The 7,717-nt window shown below is 32.3% G+C and overlaps 1 pseudogene; it reads left to right on the forward strand.

The window, feature by feature from the left end:
* The first annotated feature begins 2,134 nt into the window (after positions 1–2,134).
* LOC114616991 lies at positions 2,135–3,880 on the forward strand (annotated as a pseudogene).
* Positions 3,881–7,717: the final 3,837 nt, after the last annotated feature.

The raw sequence follows: 7,717 nt of genomic DNA on the forward strand, positions 1-7,717 counted from the left end.
ATATATATATATATATATATATATATATATATATATATATATATATTTCCTATATGTGCAAAATCCTACAAGGCTAGGTGTCTGTATATGCTGTAGTCCTTAAGATATAGGCTACCATGCCAGTGAAGCAATGTATGTGATGGAAAGACAAGGGCAAACAGGCAAGGGAGTCAAATCTTCTATCCTCCATGTTGTTACATATGCTTCCAACAGAAAGTGTGGCCCAGGTTAAAAGTGTGTATTCTGAAATTAAGATCTGGATTAGAAGTATGTCTTCCTATCTCAAAAGTATGAACTACAAGTGAACTAACCCACATTAAACCAGGCAGAACATTTCTCATAAGTTTACCTTCTGTATCTGTATTGTATTTCATTGCAAATATAGTCAATTTGATAACCAAGAATAGCAATCATACATTAAATCAAATTAAATTAAATTAAAATTTAGAGAATATCTATAGCTTCTTGTAGTCTATCTTACCACAATAGACTAAAGGTAAAAATAAGCAAGAAGAAAAAGAAACTATATAAAATTCACAAATTCAAGGAGATTGAACACAATCAATAAAATTAAAAGTGAAAATGAAAACATTTTGCCAGACAGCAATGAAATTAAGAAAATTTTAAATTCATACCTTGAAAATTTTAATGTTCATAAAAATAAAATATAAAATAAATCAATAAATTTCTAGACATATTTAAACTACCAAAATTTAGTCAAGTTGACATAACCAATTAAGCATCTAAGATTATCAATGAGATTGAAATATTGATAGAATAAATCTTGAAAGCAAAAAAATGCAGAGGTTGAGATAAATTACCACTTAATTCTTTAAGATCCTTACAGAAATAATACTACTTTTCCTCAGACTAATTCAAAAGAAAAAATTAAGAGTGTGACTAGATAGTATTTATAACACAAATATTTCCCTGAGATTAAAACTAGATAACCACATGTCAATCAAATATTATTATAGGTTGTCTTCCCCTAATATTATAACTATGAATAGTCTTCATAAAATACTTTCAAACCAAATTGACAAACATATATATTCATTATGATCAAGTTGGTTTATTTCCAGGAGACAAATATATATATATATCAGCTCAGGAACAGTATCATACTTTTATCTTAGTAAATATAGAAAGGAAATTTTGACAAAATCAAGCATCTTTCTAAGATAAAATTTTGATGGGAGTATGAGTATAAGGAACATATCTCAACATAATGACAAACTGATATATGTGAAACAAATATAACAAATATTACAGTAAAAGTGGAAACATAAAAATATTTTGGATATAATCAGGAATTAAACAAGACTATTACTTCCAACATTTTGTTTAATATGGTACTTGGAACATTGGCTAGAACATGAAACAAGGAAAAGAAACAAAATGACCCACAAGTAAAAGAATAAGTTAAAGTAATTTTATATGTAGATGTTAGGATTCCATATAATGAGAACTTCAAACTCTTCCAGTAAAAGCTTAGGATAGATTAACACATGTAGCAAAAGAAAAGAATACAGAGTAGCATACAGAAATCAGTACTCTTCCCATGAGTTTGCAGACATGCTGAAAGTCAAATTAGGACAGCATTCTCAATTATAATTGCCTCAATAAAAACAAACAAACAAACAAACAAACAAATGCGATAACACAATAGTAGTAGTAGCAATAGTAGTAATCGTAGTAGTAGTAGTAGTAAAAACTAAAGGAACCACTTTGGAGTAACTATCTAAAAAAAATGAAAGATCTCTGCCAACAAAAACGGTTAACATGGAAAAAAGATCCCTAATGAAAAGCTAAGAGAGAAAGGTCTCCCATGTTCATTGACTAGAAGAACTAATATTTTAAGAATGATCATAATACCTAAATTCATGGATTCAATACAATTCTTATCAAATTTCCAAGGGTACTGTTTTCAGAACTCGAAATGTAAGGATATAAAACTCATATGTAAGGACAAAATTCCTGGTTAAAACATAAACAGTGCTGGGACTATCACCAAATGAGATCATGAAGCTAAAATAACATGGCGCACCTACAGAACTAATATGAAAATCAATATGATAGCATACAGGACCCAGATACAAGTCATCACAGCTACAACGATCTGATTTTGGAAAACATGGATACTATAGATATTACTGTGAGCAAAGGTAGTCTTTTTCATGAATGTCTCCTGGTAAAACTGGATGTCCCAAGGTAGATGAGTTGATCATACTTACAAGAACCAGTGAGAAACTTGGTTCCATACCTGTGATCTATAAACCATACAATCCTACTGTAAGAGAACTGCTTCAAAGCATAAGTATGTAGACAAAAACTCCCTAGAATGAAACAAAATAACTGACAAAATAATTCTAACACTGGGAAGATGTAATTTCTTAACATTAAATAAGTTTCTACGCAGCAAAGGAAACAATCAAGTGAAGATATGGCCTACAAATGAAGAAAAAATTTTAGCATCTATGGAAAATGAAACATAATATCCTGAATATAGAAGGAATCATATATATTAAATACCAACTAATCAAACAATCAGTCAATAAATGTGATTATAATAAAATATAAATGATCAAGAAGCTTTAAAAAATTAACATTGCATTTGAGTAAAAATGATCCCCATAGGTTTATATACTTGAATGCTTAGAAAATAGGGAGTGGATTTTTTGAAAGAACTGTAGTAAGTATGTCACTAGGAGTTGGTATGAAGTTCCAAAAGTCCATGCCTAGACCAACTTCTCTTTCTCTCTGCTTACCAGTCAGAATGTAGATCTCAACTACTGCCCCAATGCCTGCCTGTATGTTGCCATGCTTCGAGCCATGGTGGTAATGTACTAAACTTCTGAAACAGTAAGTAAGCCCTCAATTAAATGCTTTTCCTTACTAATATTGCCTTGGTAATGATGTCTTTTCACAGAAAGGAACAGTGACTAAGAAAAGTATCATTAGAAATCATCAAAATGCAAATTAAATGTTCAAAGAATTGTGGCCTAATTTCAATTAGAATGTCAGTCTTTATGAAGATACATAACAAATGTTGGTAATAATGTGAAGAAAAGACCTGTTGGGGGTGGGGGGGACAAGTTCATGTATCCAGTGTGGAAATCATAGAAATTTCTTAAAAATTAGATAAACAAATACATGTAACACATTATCTATACCACCAATTATTACTCAAGAGGCTAAAAGCAGGCATGGCACAGAGATGTTTACATCTATTGAACTGTTGTTAAGATTGTGTTATGGAATCAATATTCAAATTTATCAACAGTTTTAGAAAGTGAATATATACATAAAATCTTATTAAGAGATAAAATGCATAGAAGCATTATAACTTACAAAAGGATAGGTATAGCCTGAAGTTTTATTAATTAATTCAGTCAGTCTATTAAAGACAAAGCCATCTATTTTATGCTTTTCTCCACTTTAGCAGGATGAAGAGAACTAACAAGAATATAAAAATGGAAGAAGACAGGGTTTCAGAAAGGGCTATGGTTCTGGAAAAGGAGGGAAAGGAGGTGCAGCCTCTGTGAGTGACAGTGCTGACAAGAAGTCTCAGGGTCCTAAAGGTGGTGACAGTGCAGTAAAGGTCAGACATATTCTATGTGAAAAACATGGGAAAATCATGGAAGCCATGGAAAAATTAAAGTCTGGGATGAGATTCAGTGAAGTGGCCACACAATATAGTGAAGATAAAGCCAGACAAGGGGGTGACTTGGGTTGGATGACCAGAGAATCCATTTTGGGGCCATTTCAAGAAGCAGCATTTGCCTTGCCTGTCAGTGGGATGGATAAGCCTGTGTTTACAGACCCACCAGTTAAGACAAAATATGGATATCATATTACTATGGTTGAAGGGAGAAAATAAAATCATGAAAGACTGAAAAGAAAAAAAGAAAGAAAGGGCTATGGTGCAGAAGGATATTCTTAAATATCATTAAACATTTACATTAAAATATCATGATAGATGCAGTGCTAGGGCTGGAGAGGGCTTAGGAGATATATGTTTCCAGATTTTACAGAGATTGGGAACTTGATTCCAAGAACATATTCCACGTGGTTCACAAATATCTGTACCTCTAGATCCATGGAATTCAGTGTCCTCTGCCAACTATTGCAGGTTCACACACACACACACACACACACACACACAAACACAAACATGAGAAAGAGAGAGAGAGAAAGAGAGAGAGAGAGAGAGAGAGAGAGAGAGAGAGAGAGAACAAAAACCCTCTGACCATTAAAAACAAACAAACAAAAAACCAAAAAAGAAACCAAAACAGAAAACAACTTCAGAAAAACCACTATAGTATCAAATAAAAAAACAAAAATAATACTAAGTAAATATTTCTTAAACTTTTCTGCTATGATAATTAGTTTGCAGAGATAATGGCAAGGAGTTGAAAATGCCTTTTCCTGTTTTTATAAATTAATAATTCATGATAAGCCTATATGGATGAATTCAGTGACTTTAATGAAGTAATGTATCCAATATAAATTAAATTTTAAAATGAAAAGGAAAATGTGAAAGAATATGGGAAATTATGGGACATGGAGCTATAAACTTAATAGCATGTATATTCTCCTATATTCTGACTCTAATTACATATCTGTTTTCTGGTTAACTGTAATCAAGTTGCAAAAATCAAAATGACAACAGAAAATGTGTTTTATATCATTCACAATATTGATATAAGATGTTAAGCATATCTCCATTTATTTGTTTGTGGTGACTTTAAACTGAAACATCAAGGAACAAAAATGTTGAAATAAGGTTTAAAGGCATTTTAGACATTAAAATTATAAAATTAATGCATATGAAGCAATGTTGAAAACATTTAGAAACCATGCTTCGACCGTGGCTCCACAGGTCTTATCTTCTTAATTATTTTAGTCATTGTTGTTATATCATAGCATTACTATTGGTGAAATAATTTCATAAACTAAAATTTTATGGTTATGACATTTATAAGAGTGTCAGTTTATAATATACTATTATCAGTAGTTTGTTCGCATAGATTGTTTGCTATAACTCACATTACACTAAGATATTACTGTTCAATACTAGTTAAAGAAATGTTGGACCACAAGATGGATGAATAAATATCAATAAATGCAAACAAACTTCATGAAAATCATCAGAGCAAAATAATTATGTCTTGCTTTTTAGTGTCGAGGGAATAGACAGAAATGGATACAGTACAAAGAATGAGACAACCAGGCAAACAAATTTTGAAGATGAAATAAATGAAAATATAAATTGAAAGAGAAGAGCTGTCATTATTAAAAATGATACAACTAATTATATAGGAAATCCAATTGAATTTACAGATGAAGCCACAATAATTCAGCAATTCTTGGGAACAAAAATCAATATACTAAACCAAGTACTCTATTGGCTATAGTAATGTATTAATAAAAATGATACTATAAAAGAAATATGTCTACATAAAGCAAGAACTTTCAGAATAGAGAATTGATTTGATTGAAATATGATTATAGTAGTACAATGACACAACATTTTGCTTGCAAAATCTATTCCAGAAAAAAAAAAATACTCTTACAGGATTTAAATAGAACACTTAATTAAAGTGCCAATCAATAGAAAGCCATAGAACTTCTAAACATTCAAAGAGAGATGACTCAAGTTCTGTATGTCTATCCTGAATGATGAGTATCTGAAAATTATAGGCAAAGGACTTGTTAGTTTATAGATTATCATCTGCTTAGAATGAAATAAAACTAAACTCAAATCTTTAGATGGGACAGAAGTGATCAAAAAAGAGAAAAGGAAAGTCTAAACACTAGGAATTATAACTTACCTAACGGGGGCCAAGGAGATGACCCAGTGCTTAAACATGGCTGCTGCTGTTGCAGAATGATCAAAATCAGTTTCCTGAAGTTACTTTGGCCAGTTCAAAACAGCCTATCCTACCATCCTCAAGGAATCTAGCATCATTTTCTGGCTTCCAGGAGCACCTATAATTACAGATTCAATGATACACACACACACACACACACACACAAAAATGCACACATGTACACATTTATACATAAAATAATGAAATAAATAATAAAAAGCCTGTTTTTCATAAAAAGAACAAAATGATAAAGTAGAAATCTAAGTGTATTAGAAATATACAACTCAATACAAAATGTATAATATACTATATTTTACAAAATACAAATCATAATAAATAAACAATACAGGAAGAATAATTAATATAAATATGACAATTGTAATGAGATATTTATAAATAGAGAAATATTTTTGCAAGCAGGTATTTATTTCTGTCTGTGTGTATGTGTTTAGGCTTGTGCATGCATGTCACAGGTGTGGATATCAGGAGATGGTTTGTGGATATCAGAGGACAACTTGAAGAAGTTGAATCTTGTTTTCCATTATATGAGTCCTAAACTGTGCACTCAGGTAGTCAGAGTAAGAACCTTTACTGCTTGAGCCTTCTTGCTGGAACAATAGTTTTAAAAAGAAGAGAATCATATTGTGTTTTGGAGTGTAATGTTAAAAGGTGAAATAAACAATTAATATATGAAATTTTAAATGCTGAAAATGTTAAAAATTATGAAAAATATAGAGTAACTTGATTTTAACAAATTACAAAAAGGAAGAAAATAGAGGAAGTATTTGACTATCAATAACAATATAAACCTAACATTTCTAACAATGAATGCTCAGTAGAATCACTGGAGTGATTTTACAATGAATCACAATGATCATCCCCAGCCCCTGTGTTATAATAAATGAGAATATTGACAATGAGGTCAAGTGTTTCTTTTCAGCTTTTTCTTCAATACTGATGAACCCTGAACATAGAGAATCTCAAATGTATGTTTTCACCTCGATTCTCATTTTCTGTATATTGTCAGATCCAATTCTGTTAGTTTATGTAGCACTTTTCCACTGTTGAAAATACTGAAAAGATTGTTAAACTATAACAGGAAAGTATTTTATAGGATCACATTACTTCACAACTCAATTCTACTTAACTATTAAATCATTCTTTGGCCCTTCTTGTACTCTACCTGTACTCTTGGTAGACTGACTTGCCTGTTCCCTCACCCTACACACCATCTGTCTTCCAGGAGGTCAGCTCTAACCAGAGACACAGGTAAGAACCCTTGCCCCAATATACATGCCAGCTTGGACCCCCACAGAGCCCAACAGACTTGGAATCTCTCATACCCTGCTGGAGCTTTAATGCCCTTCTACTCTGTATCTTGACCTTCACCAGTAGCAGATCAGCATGCCTACTCCACCACGACACAACCCTGCCTGCCTCCCAGGAAGACTGCTCTAATCAGGGACATAGGATTACTGCTTTAACCAGGGTCACAGGAGTCCTGCTCTAACAAGAGACAGCACTTCCTGTCTCCCAGGAGGCCTGCTCTAACTCAGGATACACAGCTAGTTCCACCTGCATCCATCTTGGCTTATCAACAATCCAAAACACCCAGGCCAGTTAAAGCCAGAGGCAAACAGATGGTGAAAGACAAGCACAAAAACATAAGCAACAGAAGCCAATGCAATTTGGCACTATCAGAACCCAGCACTCCTACCACAGATAGCCTTAGATACCCTATAAATATTGAAGAACAACCTTCTGACCTTAAATCTTATCTCATGAAGACGATAGAGGCTTTTAAAGAGGACAAAATAATTCCTTTAAAGAAATATAGAAAAACA

Source organism: Grammomys surdaster, unplaced genomic scaffold, assembly GCF_004785775.1.
Source record: "Grammomys surdaster isolate TR1022 unplaced genomic scaffold, NIH_TR_1.0 133, whole genome shotgun sequence".
Lineage (NCBI taxonomy): Eukaryota > Metazoa > Chordata > Mammalia > Rodentia > Muridae > Grammomys > Grammomys surdaster.